Source organism: Coenobita brevimanus, chromosome 24, assembly GCF_032717465.1.
Source record: "Coenobita brevimanus isolate Jiangsu-jjx chromosome 24, ASM3271746v2, whole genome shotgun sequence".
Classification (NCBI taxonomy): Eukaryota; Metazoa; Arthropoda; class Malacostraca; order Decapoda; family Coenobitidae; genus Coenobita; species Coenobita brevimanus.
The window spans coordinates 12,106,683-12,127,418 of NC_136977.1; the positions used below are offsets into that span (position 1 = coordinate 12,106,683).

The window sequence follows — 20,736 nt, forward strand, 5'->3', positions numbered from 1 at the left end:
TTTTTAGTTCCTAGGCATCATGTCATAGTTGCTAATATGCTCAGCCTGTACTTCTAACATAGATAAAATTGTGTTCCTCTGACAGCTGTCCACTTTTTATACATTAAGTGTATTCCATATTGTGATGTTATTTCTATTATGTTACCACATCATATATGCTGTGTACACTAAAACTTCAGAGTACAGTACTGGACTAGTTAAGTTACTTTACTATATTCAGGTGCTGAGGAGGAGCTTGTGATTATGTAGTGGTGCTGTGTGCCCTGGGTGGAGCAGCTGTGGCATCCACTAAGGAGCCTGACCTCCTCAGATTTTTCCCTGCACCTTGCCCTGGGGAAGACCTTTAGTCCGACCCTGGTGGGGTGCTATTTACCACAAGGGGGCGCCAGATCCCTACTTGGTGAATGTGCTGTTCTGTACTTGTAGAATGGCCTTACAGAAACAGTTGCTTGCGTGTAGTTGACACATCTTGGCCCAACAGACAAGGGTTAAGCAACAACAACAACTGTATTCAAATACTGATGGTAGCTGGATCAGCAAGTGGTGAGTAAATGATCAGTTCATCCTTTCATTGTAGCATTTGTGTAAAGACACCACAATGCCATGGTACCACTGCTAATTATATGGCAACTCATTAACATGTTTGCCTGCAGCTAATGCCACTGCCACATTATAAGTTTGTTCTTCTGTGTTTGACAACTCATGCCAACCCTAATATTGCCTCCCATTACTTATGGATTACGGAGAAAGAATACTCATTTTATTAACTTTATTGTATGTACTGATAGCAGCTACATTCAGTAACTGGCAGGAAAAGGAATAATAGAACCTGCTGATTCAGTGACTGGAGACTGTTGCTTGAGGTGCCTGTGACACTCCCACTGAATATATGACAACACCTGTGTCTGCCCACAACAATGATATCTCTAGTGCTGTTACTGCAATTCTGTATGCACCACAGTACTTTACAGAGCAACCAAAGACTCATCCCCACCTTAGGAGCTTGAAATCTGAAATTTTCTCAAAAAACATTGATTTGAGGTCAGTAATGCATCCTCAAAGTACAGATCTCCATTTGGATGCTAGCTGTGCAAAGACTGAATGTGAACCTGAAGGGAGGCTTGAATATCAACAATGTGAAGCTCAACCACTTGCTGCTGCCACTTAAAATAATTTTGAAAATGGATCCCAAACAGGATGAGGACTATATGGATTTCAGTTTGAGGGTTGGTCAGGCATTATTGCTCCCATAGTGCAACTTGGGCAGACAACTGGTCACTCACTTTAATCCATTATAGGCCAGCATTGTCAACTGATGCCATTCATTATTAGTGTCATTGGCGCCAACATAGCATGTGTCTTTAAAAAATGTGAAATATTTTGGGAAGAGAATGATGGTCTCGGGCATGTTTACACAAACCTTCTCAACCATCCCAAGCACTCAGCCTGTCAGTAAATCATGCGCTTGAAGCACGACAAGCATTCATCCTATCGCCTGTACATCACATGCTTCAAACCATATCTGGGCATTTGCCCCTTATCTTGAAACAGCCCAAAATTAGAAACATGCCCCTCTGTTCATATACATTGGATACTATCCATACTGTATTTACACCTATATTCTTTCATAAAGAAAATAAACATTTAGTTATATATATATATATATATATATATATATATATATATATATATATATATATATATATATACACAGTATTTCTCAAATTAGAGATTTTATGGATTGAATTAGTTCATAATACATAACTTATTTACAACCATTTTAGCAGCATATAAGGCTAAACATTTAGGTCTCCATAATGTTTAGATTTTACTAGCAAAAGCATATAAGGTGTTTAAGTGGTGAAAATAACAATATACCATTGTCCGCAATTTCATCATCATCATCGTCATCCGGACCTCCTTTCCCACCCAAGGGCAGGGTGAGGAGTAGCAGTGTCCAGACAGCCCAAATTTGCCCAATCCAATGGGCGACGCTTCCATTCACTCATCATTCAAGCCCCCGGAATCCTGGCTCTATTGGATGCGCCCAAAACATTCACCACGTTCTGTAGCTTCACATAATCATTTACGATAGAATCAGTCCAGACACTGCCACGTTAAAATGGGGTGCCAGAATCCCTTATCATGCACTTCTCCTCACAACATTCATCCAGCCAGCTCGATCTCCTGTCAGTTCCCTAGCCTCACCGACTTCCAAACCTCTCTTCCTCACACACTCATCCATCATATCTCTCCACCTTCTCCTTGGCCTATCTTGCCTCCTCCCTCCTTCGAATTCACTCAGATATACCTTTTTCACCACTCTATTGTTATCCATTCTCTTCACATGACCATACCATCTCTGTACACTCTCTTCGATTCTGGTGTCCACTGACTTCCTCACTCCGCATCTTTCACAAATCACGTTATTTCGTATCCTATCCACCCTCTGTACTACACATACATTCCTCAGCAGTCCCATCTCCACTGCTCTTACTCTTGACTTTTCATTTTCATGAGACACCATAGTTTCACATCCATATCTTAAAGTTGGCACTAACACTACTTCATGTAAGCCTCGTGCAGCTGCAACACTCAAGCCTCTGTTTCTTACCAAGGCCTTCATTGCACCAGCTACTTTTCTTCCTTGTGTCACTGTACAGTACTTTCAACATCTCTTGCACATTTTCCTCTCTTTTCTGTCACTGTACCAAGGTATTTGAACTCTCTCACCAATTCCAGTCTCTCTCCGTTCATCGCACTGGGAGTCACCTTCCCTCTCAGTAACCATCACTTTAATCTTTTCTGCATTTACTCTCAAGGCATGACGTTCACACACATCAGCAAAACTCCACTAGCCTACCAAGTTCTTGTCTGGTACTTGCAAGCAGTACTGCATCATCAGCATACAACAAATTTGAGATATTCCATCAATCACCATTCACTACCAATGCCATCCCTCTCTCCATTGCTCTTGTTTTTACTTCTCTCATCACCCTATCCATATATATACAGTATATATATATATATATATATATACTGTATATATTGAACAACCATGGGGACATCACACAGCCTTGTCGCACGCCCACACCAATCGTGAACCATTCACTTAGATGCCCATTAACCCTTACACATGCTTCACTACCATCATAAAAACTCTTGACGGCACCTAGCACCTTACCCTCTGTCCCGTACATGTGCAAAACTTTCCACAATCCTTGTCTGTCCTCTTTGTCATATGCTTTTTTCAGATACATGAATGCCATAAACACCTTATGGTCCTTCTCACAAGCCTTCTTTACTATCTGTCTCACTGCAAATATTTGGTCCACACATCCTTTGCCACTCCTAAAGCCACCCTGTTCATCACTCACTAGGACTTCTGATATCTCTCTTACTTTCTCTATAATAATTCGTCCATATACCTTCCCTACCACACTCAATAAACTTATGCCACGATAATTCTTGCACTCACTTTGCTCACCATTATTTTTGTACAGGGGTACAATCACAGCCTTTTTCCACTCTGCAGGCACAGTTTCACTCATCCATGCCTTCTTACATATCTCCAACAAGCACTTCATTCCACTACATATATACACTACACTTAATCATCTCTGCATACACCTCATCAACCCCAGCTGCTTTTCCATTTTTCAGCCGCTTCACGGCACTCTTCACCTATGCGAGTGTTACGTCTCCTGGTACTGCATTCCTTCTCTGCACCCCCCCAAAACCAATCATGTGTACGGCTGCTCTGCTCTCTCTCTATTCTCATTCATCAGGCTTTCAAAATATTCCTTTCATCTGTTCCTTACCTCATCCCCGTGGGTTAATAATCTACCACCTACATCCTTCACACCATCACATTTCTTTCTGCTTTCACTTCTACATTTCCACACCTCATTCTAGAGTAACTTTCTATTTTTGGAGTAGTTTGCATTCATTTTACTTCCTAGATCCACATTTACCTCCTCCTGTTTCCTCATCACTAGTCTCTTTACGTGCTTCTTGCTCGTAACATATTCAGTTCTTATTTCAACTGAACCCATGTCCTGTAACCACTTAGCCACTTCTTCCTCTTTTCCTCCACCGCTCTCTTTACCTCCTCATCCCACCATGCTGTACCTTTCTTCTCTGTTGTTACTCTTGCCACACCACACACCGCTTTAGTATTCCTAACTAAGCAATCCTTATATTCATTCCACAGGCTGTCCAGATCCATTTCATTCCAGTTCACCAATGCTAACTCCTCCTCTACTTTGGTCCTTAATCATATGTCATTTCTTTGATCCTCAGCTTCTCCACTTTCAGTCTTTCTCCCTGACTGCCCCTCTCTCTCCTGATCCACTTCACTCCTCTCAACTTGATCTTGTATATCACAGTCATATGATCTGACAGACCTCCACATTTTCCTCTCACAGCCCTCGTATCAGCAACCATTCCCATCATCGACCTCTCTGTGAGCAGTCAACCAATCAGGCTTCTTTCAACACGATCCCCATTCCTTCTGGATGATGTATATTTATGTGCATCTCAGTGTTTGAAATACGAGTTACAAATGCACAACCTCCTCTCCTGACACGTATCCTTTAGTCTCTTCCCATTATCATTTTCTCCTGGCACCCCATAACAACCCATTATGTCATCTTCAGGACCAGTGCCTACTTTTCCATTCATATTCCCCATTATGATCACCCTGTAGCTCCTGGGCATTTCTCCCACTACTTCATCCAGCTCATCCCAAAACCTGTCTTTCTCTCTCTCACTCCTGTCCTCACACGGTGCATATGCTACAATCTCTGCCACTTTCACCTTCTCAGACTTGAACTTAACATACATACACCTTGAGCTGACACATTTGTAGTCTCTCATTCCACTCTGCCACACCTCATCCATCAACCAAGCAACTCCTTCCTTGGATCTTCCTCACCCATTCATTACCCATCCTACACATTTCATGCCCTCCCACTTCTCCACTTCACACCCTTTCATCTTCATTTCACACAATTCCATCACGGCATATCTCACACTCTTGAACACATTCACCACTTCCACCCTCTTGCTTTTCTCATTCACACCTCTCACATTCCACATGGCCATGCAAATCTGCCCATTTGGTTGGGGCCCTGGGCAGGTATTGGGCCCTCCGAGGCTCTTTGAAACGACTGCCATGATTAGGTGATTTTGGGTAGGGAAATCTGGGGGACACTTAACCCTGCCAGAAACCCTGGTTATATGGTTACCACCCAGTGTAGTAAATGGTTTCCTGGGTACAGGAAACCATTTGGCTTGTCACTCAGTGTAGAGATCATACGGCATCTCTACATGGAATGAGTGGATGATGGGCGCCCCATTTCATCTCCATGTTATTTAAATTTTACAAGCAAGATGCAAGTCATTTCATGAATTTTTTTATGAATCATAATGAACCATAGGATGGGTTTAGGAGGCTAAAAGCCTCATTGGCTAGTGCACCAGACATCTGTCATTAATTTTAGTAGGGAAAAAAAAAAAAAATTGATTTTCGAAATTCAAAAAAATGGTCCTGGGGCCAGCCTGGAGGAGGTAATTAATATAATACCTCTTGGCACTTAAAAGGTCAAATATTTGGACAGAGTAACTAAGTCTTGGGCCCATGTGCTTTTGATAGCATAATAAAAGATTGAATGATGATGATGATGATAATAATAATAATAATAATAATAATAATAATAATAATAATGGTTGATCTGTTTCTCAGAAGGGCCAGTTCTGCTAAAGAGTTCACTAGCACTCTTAACTTCATAACAGAAACATGGCTCTATTCATAAGTACTGTTGCATTAACCCCAAAAAAACGGGCATCGTAATGTTTTGACATACTCTTAGGACAGGCATAATTGGCGGGTGCGATTTGGTGGGGGATTTGTTGGGGGGAGGTGTGGGGGGGGGTTGTGAGGTGGTGTGGGGATGGGGACTGGGTGCTTGGGGGAGGTGGGGGTGGGGGTGGGGGGTGAAGGGTTGGGAAGGTAAGTGGGGGGTCAGGAGGGGGGTGGGGGGAAGAAGGGAGGGGGTGGCAGTGTGGGTTGGAAGGGTGGCATTGTTTGCAGGGTGTGGAGGGTTTGGGGGGTGGGGATGTCAGGGATATGGGGATGGGGGGTGGAGGTGGGTAGGGGGTTGAGGGTGGTGGGGGTAGGGGAAGGGCAGTAAGGGGTGGTGGGGGTAGGGGAAGGGCAGTAAGGGGTGGTGGGTAGCAGGGGGATGGTGGTGGTGGTTGGTGGGGTGATGGTGGGGGGAGCTGTGGAGTGGTGCGGTAGCAGTTGGGGGGATTGGGGATTGTGGGGGGCATCAGATGGGGGTGGGGGTGGGGAGGGTAGGGGTGGTGGGAAGGTGGGGGTTAAGGGTGGTAGGGGGCTCTGGAGGGTATTGGGGGGAAGGTAGGGGGAGTTGGAGGGCAGTGAGGGTTTGGGGGTGGGAAGGTGGGGGGAAGACAGGGGGTTGAGGGTGGCGAGGGTGAGGGTGGGGTGGATGGCAGGTGGTGTGTGGGTATGGTGAGAGGGGGGTGGGGAGGGAGGGGGAGGCATGACCACATATGCGGACACCCATCTTTTTGGTGCTGGTACCCTTGGACAGCATATGCGGACACCTGTCTTTTAGGGGTTAAATCAGTAGGTTAGGTTATTACAGTATTTATTATTATTATTATTATTATTATTATTTTCATTCTGTATATGTTGTTATTCAGAATGATTTGGTACTCTGCTGAGGAGTTTGGTACAGTACAAGGAAGTTTTACTGTATTACAGCACTGTAAACTCAACTGTGAAAAGCACACTTTTAAGTGGATGTTTTATGTTTGATACTGGCCACCAGGTACACATGTATATTATATGGGTGGAGGGGAGATCAAGTGAATTAATGTTTAGTAACCAAGGGAGTCATTCTTCTTTGCTATGTTTAGTATTGTCTTTGCTGCTGAACCTTGTTTTTGAACCACTTTTTTTTTTTTTTTTTTTTTTTTTTTTTTTTTTATAATCACAGTTTTGACTCTATAGGTACTTCAGTACAATCCCCCTACTCTGAAATAGTCAGGATCAAGAGGCTTTATGGAAATGAAGCTTTTGGAAAACTGGAATTGTCATTACCATCAGTTGTATGTATAGACCCACGCAGTTAGCATTCCCTTTATCATTCTCAGTATCCATGCTTAGATTTAATATCCCACAGTCATGGTTTTGATGGTTCAAATGTGAAAACTCAACAGTAAACTTTTTTTTTTTTTTTTTTTTTTTTTTTTTTTTTTTTTTTCATGGAGACAGAATTACAAAACAGAAAATTATCAAATTAATCTTGTGGTTCAAGTAAGTACAGCTTTAGCTAGCTTGGGTTACTGTAGACTACTATGGCACTTTTTCAGTATGGTGACCCAGGAAACTAAGTCATGATGTTTTTGGTGGTCTATTATTTAACTGTTCCCTCTCATGCCCCCTCCTCCCCACACACAGTACACTGACTCTTTCAGAATTCCGTTGGCAAAACTATTACTTATGGAAATCTGGAATTCAGATTCAGGGGGATCATATTGTATAACAGTCACCCCAGGTATCATACCAAAATAACTTTATTTTTCCATGCATTGTATGAATATATTTCACCAATTTTTGAAGTAAGGGTTTTTCAGCAAAATATTCATTACAAGAATAAGAACATATCTCAAAGATAGTTCAGCTTTATAGCAGTCTAATGTATTTTAAAAATATGTGAATTATTTTACTGTAAAGTGCTGATGGTCATTTCTTACACTGATGTTAAGGATGATATAACATGGTAATGAGTAGTATACAACATTATATGAGGCGTGGCTCATTTATCCAGGATTGCAGCAGTAACTGCTGCCTTGAGAAGTATTATGTTTCTGTTTATAACAGATACATAGTATACAGCTGGTCTACTATTATGACTAGTGACATTAATAACTGTATAACTAAAAGGGTAGAAATAGAATGCATTGTTTCAAAGACTGAAGAATTGGTGCTGTAGCAATACTAGATACTGATGTATGTGATACGATACTGGGCATCACAGAGCCTTATTACTAAACTTGTCTCCATATGTGAAGTATTTTCACTTCTAGGTTAATATAGTGATGATGTTCACTTGCGTAATTTGTTCAGTAACCATGAGAATGTACAAATTGCAAAACTAATATTTGGAAAGGGAGGAGTAACGTCAGATGCTGATAAGAAGGGCTGAAAAATAATTGTGTATGAATCCAGGAGAATGATGAGTTGGCAAGTTGTGTTTAGTGATTGTTGAAAATTCAGTATTCCTTCAAAGCTATAAAGGCACATGTGTGAGAAACAGTTTAATGTGCATTTCCTTTATGACATCAGAAAAGAAAACTTGATTCTAGTCAAGGAATCCAATTCAGTGGCATTTAATGGTGACTAGCACTGAGACAAAATATTTACCATTATGACAAAATATATATTCCTGAAGGATTGGGAAGCAGTTTACAGGCGAAAGTGATTTTAAAGGGTGTGGATACAGGCACTTGTACTGAACATGATGTCACAACAAGGACATAATGCCTTGTCATAGGGTGGCCTTAATGTGTAAAAGTAGTTAGTAACTTTTATATTTCACGTTGATAAAAATATGTGCATACTTGTAACTTACTTTGACAATTTTCCGTTGTAAATACTATACAGTACTCAAATTAGTTTCAAGATCATAAAATTATTTTAAGATCTGGATGAGTCTTCCTTCTTAAGTTATTTCAGAAAGAGATGCTGTATTGTTATCAGGCCAGCAGTCATATCGCCAGTTTCTAGAAGTAACGGATGAAATAAAATTTGTGTGCTATGTAATTTTTTGCCTCTTTTGTAACTCAAGTTTCAAACACATTCCTAATGAGTTACTGTACTATACTTCACTCAGCATAAATAAGTCTACTAGTTTGGTCATTTGTATATCCTAGAAGGTATTCATATCCTAACTCATGCATTATGACTAATTTGGCTATGTATTGTATAATTCGGTTTCTAAAATTAAAAATAACAGATTCTTCGAAGTACAATAAGTACAGTATACTGTCTCAGTGCAGAAATATTTAGGTAACATTGTCATTTAACTGATTTTAAACAGCATATTCAAATTTTGTGTTTAAAGTAACAATATCAGCAGCAGAAATTCTTTACTTTGTACAAGTAGGCTGATATTAATATATAAACTTTTCATAAGTTTTAGAGGTATAAATATCTCATTTCTTGTAGCCTATAGATTAATTAGACCACCTCTTAAAACACTAATGTGATATGCAGTATTAAAAGACAAATAGTGTGTTAATGTTGTGGCCCCAAGCTCATCTTGACTGATGGACTGCAGGCTGAAGTTACTCTTTTGCTGCAGTTCACCATCCCCTTTTCAGGGGATAAGGAAGGAGTTGAGGGATGTTTGTATACCCAAGCAGTGGAACTGCCCGGCTATTTCAGTGCCACCATAGGAAGACATCCCTGTCCCATTGATCAGCAACAAATAGGCAATACAAAGTTATATTTTCTTGGTACTTGAAAAAGCTCACAATAACAAGAGGGAGTTAACTAATCTATCTCAAATCAGTTTTTAATTACAACAGTATATCCTCTAAGACTCTAAGGCTCAATTTTGCTGTTCAGAATTCCTACTCACTACTCTCATCTTTAATAACCTGGCACACTTCACTAGTCATTAGGATGCCGTACTTGGTATGATACCTCAGTAGGCTGAGTTTGCTGAGTGATGTAGTACCAGAGCAGAGAGAAATTTCTTTTGAAATTGCAAAATAGTGCTGTACTGTACATTTAAACCAAGTCTGCACAAGAAAAATTACCTACAGTACATTAATGAGTGATAGATTTTATAGTTTGTTGTGATGATGAATGTGTGAATGTGAAGCACTAAAGTGTCACAATACTATTGCCCCTTACAGAACCACAACACTGAATATTGTATTTCTGTTTAAAAGATTATAGTAGAATATTTTGTACACACCATGTAGTGCATTTCATCAATGACTTATGATTTGTGACACTGCTGTATCTTTTGCTTTGTAATAAAACTGATGCCAATAATACAGTAAATGAAATTATGGCTTGTGTTTGCTAATGAAGGCAACTATCTGGTAGGCAAAATGTGTCCCTACCTTCTTAGTGTAATAAAGAAAATTATTCCATTCACTCTCTCTCTGTCTCTCTCTCTCTCTCAGCTGATCTTGAATTTTTAGATCTGTTTACCCTATACAGTACACTACTTTCATTGACTGAAATTAATATGCATATCCGATGCTCTTCTTTGTCTTTATATTTAAAAATATATATATATATATATATATATATATATATATATATATATATATATATATATATCATCCGTTATAAGACATTATGAATCTCGACACAATGTTAGTACGAAGTAAATTTTTTTTTTCTTTAAATTAATGTTCAAGTATTGTTCTTTTTCACCAGAAATTTGAAAGTGTATGCTTTAAACAGTAGATTTTGATTTTTTTTTTTATTCACTTGTATGATATATATATAATTTTCCATGATTTGAGCTACTTTTCTGGTAGTCGTTAAATAGAAATGTGAATTATGTCACACCTACTATTCCCTGTGAATAAGATCATTGTGATAAAAATTTCAGTGCCAGTTTTGCTCCCCAATGAAAAGTTTCTTTTGACAGTTTACTGAATTGTTATGCTTGTCATATTAATATCATGGTCGTAAGTTAACAAGGCACGTTGTAAATTATTATCCAAAAGATAAATTCATGGGCAGTATTATTATAACACTGATAGTGACTCCACAATGCTTGTGCAGTATAACTGAGTGAAATGTAATTACATATAATCTGTACATATCCTAGGAATATATATATATTTAATAAAAGTGTTATAAATTAAAGTTACTTTGATTCACCCTATGTTTAGTTGAAAAAAATGAATACGGAATTGTTATCTTGATCATCCCAACCCAATCCAGAAGCAGAAATAAAGTACAAAAGTTGGATGACTAACAAACACCATGCCTTGTGAAATGAACCACACAATCATTCATTTATTATCCAATTCTTTTTCCCCCCATTCAGGAGCGAAGGATCCCAGGACTAGGCTACTCAGTCCTTACACTGAAGGCAAGCGTGACCAGCTGCACTTACCCCTGACTGGCATTATGTAAGCAATAAATCCCGGCCATTCATAGGATGTAAACCCCTTAATATTCTCATCTGTTCAGAGCACCTCAACCAACTAGACCACCTGTCATCTGGTCATTTTGTTACCACCTAGTGTAATAATGACTCCTGGGTTACAGGAAACCATTTGGCTTGTCACTCAGTGTAGAGTTACATGAAAGCAGCACTTTTCTTTTTTTAATGCTATTTTTATTTTAAAATACAGTGGAAAGTATTAAGAATATATGGAGCAAATGGGAAGTTGTTGAATGCTGTGAAGAGTATGTACGCTGCAGTGCATGTGGATGGTGACCTGAGTGAATTTTTCTATTGAAGGTTGGATTGAGACAGGGATGTGTCATGGCTCCATGGTTGTTCAATCTGTATATGGATGGGGTTAAAAAAGAGATATTAGGTAGGGCAGTGGATGTTGGAGCAGCCCTAATGTGAGAGAGCAGTGTGTGGAAACTCCCTGTACTGTTGTTTGCAGATCATACTGTGTTGTTAAGTGAAGACGAAGGGGAGCTGCAAGGCTTGGTGAATGAGTCTGGGAGTGCGTGTAAGTAATGGAATCTAAAGGTGAATGTAGGGATGAGTAAACTTATCGTCTTTGAGAGAAATGAAGTCACAATGTATGGTGAGGTTGGATGAGGAGGAAATGGAAAATAGGAGTGCTTTTAAATACTTGGGTAGTGTGATGAGTAAGGATAGAAGTTTAGAGGGTGAAGTGCTTGAAAGGGTAGCTACAACAAGGAAGAAAGGTTGCTGGTTTTTTTAAAGCAGTGATAAGAAACAAGGAAGTGAGCGTGGAAGTGAAAAAGTTGCTGCATAACATATTGTGATACCAACATTAACGTATGGATGTGAAGCTTGGACCTGTTGGAGGGACACAAGTCAAGAGTGAGGGGAGAGGAAATGAGTTATTTGAGAGGAGCATGTGGAGTCACATGGAGAGACAGACTGACAAATGAGGAAGTGAAGGAGCAGTGTGTTGTGATGTGAATGTGATAGTAAGCATTAGGAGAAACACTGATGTGGTTTGGCCATGTGGAGAGGATGGTGAGTGAGAGACTGACAAGGAGAATGTATGGAAGTAAAGTGGAGGGGGGGAGAGGGAGGGGGAGGGGGAGGCCAAGGATGAGATGGAGGGATGGAATGGAGAGGTATATGAGAGAGGGGGATGTGAGCTGGGAGCAAGGCAGTGAAATGGCGGGGGACAGGGCAACATGGAGGTGATCTGTTTGTGGCCACCCCTTACGGGATTAAGGCGTCTGGCAATAGGCAGAGAGAAAGAACTATGCTGCAAATCATTTGTTTTACCACCACCACCACTACCCCGCTAGGGATAAGGAATATCATAACTTGAAAACGAATAGTATCTGGTATGAAAGACTATAAAATTGAACAAATTACATAATATTGCATAAGCATAGCTTCATTGCTGAAATTGTAGTGTGGCTTCTGCCAAATTTCTTTTTGCCAGGGTTAGAGCTAAGAGGTTGTTTTCATGATTTTAAGGTATACCCTTTATATATTTTTTGTATGGTCTGTAATATCTATAGGTGAGGGTGTTGAATTAGTACTCTACATGGTAATAATTGCTGAAGTATAGTGGCCTTGCTACCTAGGAGGGTACATTTTCAGAATTACACCCAACTTACATATGGTAGCTACACAAATATTGATATGCTCATTACTGAACTTCTAAGCACTTTCTCTTGAATGAGGATCCATAACAAATGCTTTGTTACATACTTAGTAAATAAGGAGGTGGGGGGAGATGGGCAGCTCTTTATCTCCATCCAGCTTGCATCTTCCAGTGTTGACAACAAAAATTTTGGAAAATCTGAAGCTGAATGCCAAAAAAAATCTGTAGAAATCTGTAGATCCCTCAAAGTGATCCATCCATCCATCCATAATCCAATCCCACATTGCCCCATGAGGAGCATAGGAGCCCGGGTCTAGGCAAGTTGGTCTTGACACAAGATGAGAGTGACCAGCCTCATTCATCCCTGAGTGGCATTACATGAGCAATAATCCCCAACCATCCCTTGGATATAAACTTTCACCGGCTCAATTCGACTGGAGCTCTGTAATTACCCACTAAACCACCAGGCACCAAAATTTGGTTATATGGTTACCACCCAGCATAGTAAATGGTTTCCTGGTGTACAGGAAACCATTAGGCTTGTCACTCAGTGTACAGTCACCCACAGGCAGAAGGAATAGGGAAGAATGAAAGAAAGAAAGACAGAAAAGAGATAGCTTCCAGAAGCAGAAGGACGAGGAAAGAATGAAGGAAAGAAAAGCAGAAGACGATGAAAGGAAAGAAGGATGGAGAGGAAAGGGCAGACATCTGAGAGCATCACTACATCGAGTGAGTGGATGGTGAGCTCCCTCACCTACCACAATAATTATCAAGAATTAATTTCATGAAAACCACTATATCACAATCTGCAACATAGGGTGGAAATGGAGGACTACACTGGACTTATTTTCCACAGCCTGCTGCCTTTCCCTTTATCCCCCTGAATTTTCCCTGACTGACCAGAGACGTTACATACCATAAGTTGAAAAAAGAATTTGGCCAGAACAGCACCACTATACAGAGGCTGAAGAAAAGTTTATGGCAGGTTTTTTTTTTTTTTTTTTTTTTTTTTTTTTTTTTTTTAATAGTGGACTGTATACAGCCACTTTGCCATCATTTGATGGATCTGGGTGTCTCACACAACTTAAGCCTTCTTCTGAGTTAGGAATAAATCTCCTTGGTTACATGTTAAATCAACCCTCTAGTCTGACTACATTTGGTCATGAGCTAAGCTTGAAAGCGGTTAAGTATCTATAAGTGATAACAGATCGACTTTCACGTAAAAAATATAGCACTTGACCCAAACCATATTTAGTGCAAATACAAAGTTTTTCCAGGTGACATCATGTCATTCTGCGTGTAGCATCTCCCAGTGGAACCAGTAGATCAAACACAGCACGTGAAATGTTGTCTTATTGTGGAACTTTAAATGAAAATATCAAAAGGCTGAAGTAAATTCTATATTTATTTTCTTCTTATCTATGAAGAAAGTGAAGTTTGGATTTTATTATGAAATTGTCTCATTTCTTGGCAGACTATTCTTATTCTCAGTCTTGTTACTTAGTAGTACAGTATATTACTGTATTGTTATTATTGTTATTATTATTATCATTATTATTATTAGTGGTAGGTAATGGTGACCACCATCCTCTCACTTGATGTAGTGCTGTCTACTTCTTTCTTCACCTTTATTTTTCCTATTGTCTCCCTCCTCTCTACCTATTTCTCTCATCTTTCCTGTCACTTTTATTACTCTTCTTTCCTTTTCAGGTAGCTTTACACTGAGTGACAAGGCTAATGGTTTCCTATAAGCCAGGAAACCATTTACAATGCTGGATGGTAGCCATATAACCAACCCACATGTGTTCCCTACGTACCAACAAATGGGTTGGTGGAGGATTATTGTCCCTCCCCATGAAACAACTAACCCTAAGACAAATGGCCACCCATTATGGGAATATGGCATCCGGGTATGGATGGATTTATAGTACTGCAGCAGCAGCGGTGGTGGAAGCGATGGTAACAGGAGCAGGAGCAGCATGGTAATCATGGTAGCATAATCATCATCATCATTAGCAGCAGCAGCAGATGGTGAATAAAATCTACACTTGTAGATGGAGAATATATTTACCAAACAATTTTGGTGGACACTGCTGCCATCTTTAGTGGCCAAGACAGAAAGAAGGAATGACATGTTATGTATGTGTGTGGGAGGGTGGGGTAGAGGTGAGGTGGGGTGGGGTGGATTGGTGAGGGGGTCTTTGCTGCTCTGGGTAGGCACAGTTTCCCTTTTTCGCCCTTTACTAACTCTGTAGTCTCTAATGTGGTTTGCTTTGATTCTGTTCAACACTTTGACTGTTGACTTTGTTGTCATGTATCTATCATCTATCTATCTATCTATCTATCTATCTATCTATATATATGGTAAAATGCCCGCCGAGCCCGCCACAGAACCTCCCACCTCACCACCCCCCACACCACCGCCGAGCCGCCACCCCACCACCACCCCAGGAGGACACACCGGTGAGGTTAGTGACCTCGGGCAAGAGGGTCATCGGGGCATCCCGACCCTGAGCCCCTATTCCCCGCAAGTGCCCCAACCCCAGGCGTTCAGGCAAACTGAACTACTGTGCGGGCGGGGTAGTGACCGTCAGACCAGGGGTGGGACTGAAAAGAGGTCAGTCCCAGGTAACACCGTCTTGACGGTCTTGTTACACCCTCTAGGGCAGGAAGAGGCCCAAGGGCAGGAAGAGGCCCAAGGCTACGGCCATAAGAGAGAAATAGACACAGGCTACGGCCTGACAGAGTGTGTAAAGGGGAAGGTGACCCCAGGCTCCGGCCTTAACACGCTGAGGAGAGAGAGTTGCCTGTGTGCATCCCTCTCCAGTTGTACTTTGGCTACGGCCAGAATACGGTCCAGGGTAGAGAGACCCTGCTACCGTACGTGTAGCGCTACCCAATTACGGAAGGGGTGACTCGGGGCCGGCCTCTCGCCGGAACAGACGGGTGATCCCGTTTCTCCGTTAGTCGTTTCCCGTACGGGCAGACACTCGGCTCCGGCCGGGGCACGTACCAGGGTGGAGAATTCCCTGACGGTAGGATCTGTCTGTATTGGAGAGAGTGCGGCTCTTGAGCCCCTCACTCCGGCTTGTCTCCTACTGCGGGAGGAACACCACGTCGACGGCCTCTTGCCTCGGCGAAAGGGCGACCTCGATCACCCTATAGGTGTCCCTCGCACGCCGGGCAAGTTCACGGCTCCAGCCAAAGTCCACACTAGGGGAAGTAGAGCCCCAACTCAGCCCTATGAACACACTCAGGGAACCACGAAGAGCATGAGTCTCCCTCTAGCCTCTTTCCCTTCAGGGAGCCCTTCGTCGCCATCCAGGCTTCTTGGCCAAGAGGAGGCGTTAGAGTGGTGGCAAGGCCTGATAGCGGATCTACCGCCCACACCCGGATGCTCCTTAGTCCTGTCGGAGCCCTACAGGAGATGCTGCCGCAGCCCAGCCCTGACGGCGCCTCTCCCCCTGAGCACCCGCAGTCCCAGGACGCCCAGGCCTTCCACCGCGGTCCACGACGACGGAGACCCAGGCTCCCTCACTCCCCGGAAGCAGAGGAAGCAGGCCCAAATCCTCCGACTGTTCGGCCCTAGTCCTGAGGGCCCCCGATCAGGTCGAGGCCCCCAGACCACAGGGCCTCCCTGCACCCCACCAGCGCGGCCCTAGGAAGGAGCCGCCCCTCAGGTCGAGGCCCCAAACAAGGGAGCCTCCCTGACAGTAAGTACCAGTGACTTAACCACCCAAGAAACAAGGGTAAAGCAGTGACAGTGACAGTGACCCCGAATACAGTGACAGTGATCCAATGCACAGTGGCAGTTTCTAATAAAAGATATATTAAACAGTGGTATCATAGAAAGTTGTGTGCAAGCGTTAAACAGTTCAGTCCCTCTCTATAGGAAAGAAACGGGGAGTTTTCTGTGGAACTAGAGGTAGGTGCGTGAGTGAGCCGAAAGGCAAGTGAAGTGCTCCCCCGCGACTTGGTGACGGTGTCGGATGTCGCCATACGCACTCTACCTCTATTATAGTAATATCTCCGCCACAGACTCCCGATCACAGTGAACCAAAGTGAGACTCCCCCATTTATTATTATCCACCAGTGACACGACAATTAATCCAAACTGACAACCACAGTGAAGTGATATCTCCTCTAAGTAATAGTAACACATATCCACGACTGCCCTGTGCCCTGTGTTAATGTATATTGGATCAGATTATGTAAACGAGTGTAATATTGTATCTCTGTTCTATTATGTATCAAATATTGTTGTATGTACACTGTAATGAGTAGAATTTAAGCAATAGATGTGATTCGGTGTACTGTCTCTTTTTATGCCCTGTTCCTTTGTTAGTGCTGAAATGCGTGGCTTTGACGGACACACATACGGTACTCCGGAATATTCCGGAGAATACCATAGTATCCCCGACAACGAGGCGAACCAGAAACAACGGAGTTCGCCCACAAGAATGCCGACACCCCCACTCGGACCCCACGGGGTAACCGCCACCAGCCACCACCATTCCGGGCAACAACGACGTATGTCAGCCCGGGCCATGCGCCCCTGTGACATTCAACCACCACGCCGCCGCCACCGTAGGCGAAAGACACTACCTTCGCGTGGCGGAATCACCGAGTTAGCTAGGGGTGGAGTCAGAAACTGTACTCCAGGCAGCGCCCCTAAGGTAGAGACGATCTATGGTCGCTCTAATAGTGTCAAAGTAGAGACGATCAACGGTCGCTCCCTTCAAAACCAGGTAGAGACGATCAATGGTCGCTCCCATAAAAAAAAGATAGAGACGATCTATGGTCGCTCACATAAAAATCAGGAAGACGATCAATGGTCGCTCCCTGAAAGCTCCGGTAGAGACGATCAACGGTCGCTCCCTCAGCACACTGGTAGAGACGATCAATGGTCGCTCCCATAAAAAAAAAGATAGAGACGATCTATGGTCGCTCATATAAAAATCAGGAAGAGACGATCAATGGTCGCTCCCTGAAAGCTCAGGTAGAGACGATCAACGGTCGCTCCCTCAGCACACCGGTAGAGACGATCAATGGTCGCTCCCATAAAAAAAAAGATAGAGACGATCTATGGTCGCTCATATAAAAATCAGGAAGAGACGATCAATGGTCGCTCCCTGAAAGCTCAGGTAGAGACGATCCACGGTCGCTCCCTCAGCACCCCGGTGGAGACGATCGATGGTCGCTCCCAGGGTATAGTGAGGAGGAAAGACCTCCCTGTCTCCCCCGGCCTCTGTTCCCTGCGCGAGGCCCTTGAGAAGACCCACCTGTCGGGCCCCCGTGACAGCCGCTGCCGCAGTCCTTCCCTGCCGGCGCCCCTGCCCATAGGAGACCGCAGTCCGTCGCCTCTTCCGGCCCGCCCCAGGACACCCGGGCGAGACCTCACCACGCCCCCGCGACGCCGGGACCTGACCCAGAGGTTCCTAGCCCTCTTCGGCCCCAGTCCGGAAACCCCCGGACGTGAGAGGACGCCCTAGTGAATCGCCCCGTGCCCTCCCGGCTCGCCCTACCCTGACGACGCCCTCAGTCCGACCGGATCATCACTGAGGTAACCGTGTTTCTCTCCACGAGAGATACGAGTGAAGTAGGTTAAGTGTGACTCCTTTTCTCTTAGAATAAGACTAGTGCAGTAATTTCATGTAATTTTCATTGGGGTAACCCAGGACTTAATGCTCCATTAACGGGCGAGAATATGGGTAGAGACCTCAAGTGAAGATACGTGCGAGTGTCATCCCGAGTTTACTAAGGACTTCTCTCTAGAGCCCAAAGAAAGAATAACACATTATTGGAGTGCTATTGACTAAGCTCTGAGTATTATAGTGGAATAGAATTTACGAGGGTTCCGACTTTGTTACGCGTTGGGAAGTGCAAGTCTATATAACCTACCGGGGAGATGTGTAATATATAAGTTGTGCCGACAGAAATCTAGTGTCACCAAAACAACGAGGACAGCGAGTAATAACTATATTCCCCTGTTCCGCACGCTATCCCTAAAAACTCTCTCTATTCCTCACCCCCGCTCTTAAAAGTCCAAATAAGAACCAGAGTTATTTGTCAAAGAATTCTTGCCAACAGAAAACACCTAAACTCCCTTGTTAATATCGGGCCTCATTAAATATTACCATAACTTCCCCCTCGCCGTTCTAAGTCACTCTCCGTGTCTCCCTACCTCCCCCCCCTTCCTGGTACATCACAAGCCCCCCCCCCCTCTCCCCTCACGCGCTCCGCGCGCACGGGTATTTACTGTACTCCTAGTACTAAGATTTGTTGTATTGTCATTAATATCTAGGAAGCTAGTATCCTGCGAGATACACAATATTTTAGATAAGGTTTTGTATTGCTCTATATTGTGATGTAATGTCTACTGAAATGTCGTGTCTAACTGAAATAATACACGTGTATGGTGTTGCCGAAAGTTTTTATGTCCTGCCTCTCTTCATTGCACTAGCTCCGGTCTCGAAAGAGGACCCCGCTCAGTGTTGAGTTGATTTGGGACGAGAAGTCGAGCCAAATTCTACTCAGCATTACAAGTGCATTACGTCCGGTCTAGTAAAAGGACCCCGTTCCAGTGCTCGTGTTTTTACGGCGAGAAGTCGCCTTAAAAACACAGCATTACATATATATATATATATATATATATATATATATATATATATATATATATATATATATATATATATATATATATACAGTAATCCCTATACTAGCCGGACGCCCACTTTCCAGACACCCCACGTACTGGACATTGTGGACCTGGACCTTTAGATCCCAAAAATGGCCAAAAAAGAAAAAGAATCCCCCCAAAACACGATTTTTTCCCCTCCCGTAATTTGAAATTGCCGCGCGAACAGCTGTTTACGCCATGGCTCCTTCACCCATTCCTTCCTCCCCCCTCCCCCCTCCCCTGTGAGGGTTGTCATTTGGTATTTTTCATTACCAGATGTTGACCAATTTGGTAATGAAAAATTCGTTTGGTAACGAATCAGAATAATGCATTACCAAATGGATTTTTCACATGTATGAGGATACACAGGATGGAGATGGTGGATTGTCTGCTCTGATTAATTTGCTAGCCTACATAGCCTGAAAATAATCAACTTGTTGTTAATTATAAGGAGAGTGATTACATTTATTTCCACTTGTATATATAATTAATGAATAAATACTAGCTATAAGAATTTGGTAATGAAAAGTAAAATTTGGTAATGAAAATTGAGGAGTTTGGTAATGTGGCAGTTGCGATCTGGCAACTCTATTTCCCCGTCACAACTCAACTCACAACACTCCAAGTCTCCAACACCGATCCAACATTCCAAGTTCCAACAGGCAACAGTTACTGCTTAACTTCGATGGCTAGCGGGTGCTTATCGGAGTGGATGCCACACGTGCTCTTTTTTTTTTTTTTTTTTTTTTTTTTTTTTTTTTTTGGTGAATAAACTCCAATACTTCGCCAGTAGACCACACGTTGAGTACACCGCTTCCCGTCCGATCAGCGAAGTTAAGCAACGTTGGGTCTGGTTAGTACTTGGATGGGTGACCGCCTGGGAACACCAGATGCTGTTGGCATCCCTACGTGTCAAGTGGGGTTGGTGGAGGATTAGTGCCCCTCCCTGTAAAACAATTAACTCTAAGCGCTTGACCACCCCGTTTGGGATACATGGCGTCTGGCAATGGATGGATGGAAGAAATTAGAATTGAGAGTGCAAAGGATTAACTGTGTAGTGCAAACTGGCGTGGTGCAATTAACAATGTGCAGTGTTAAACAATTATAACACAGTGCAAAGAATTACTGTAAGTGCAGCACAACACTGGATTACCTTACGTGCTTCAGGAGCATTTTCACCACTGCCAAAGCCTTAAGAAGGCGGCCACAGACGT

At 42.8% G+C, this 20,736-nt stretch overlaps 1 pseudogene; it reads left to right on the forward strand.

Annotated features, from left to right (window-relative positions):
- The first annotated feature begins 20,307 nt into the window (after positions 1-20,307).
- On the forward strand, positions 20,308-20,424 carry LOC145393585 (5S ribosomal RNA; annotated as a pseudogene).
- Positions 20,425-20,736: the final 312 nt, after the last annotated feature.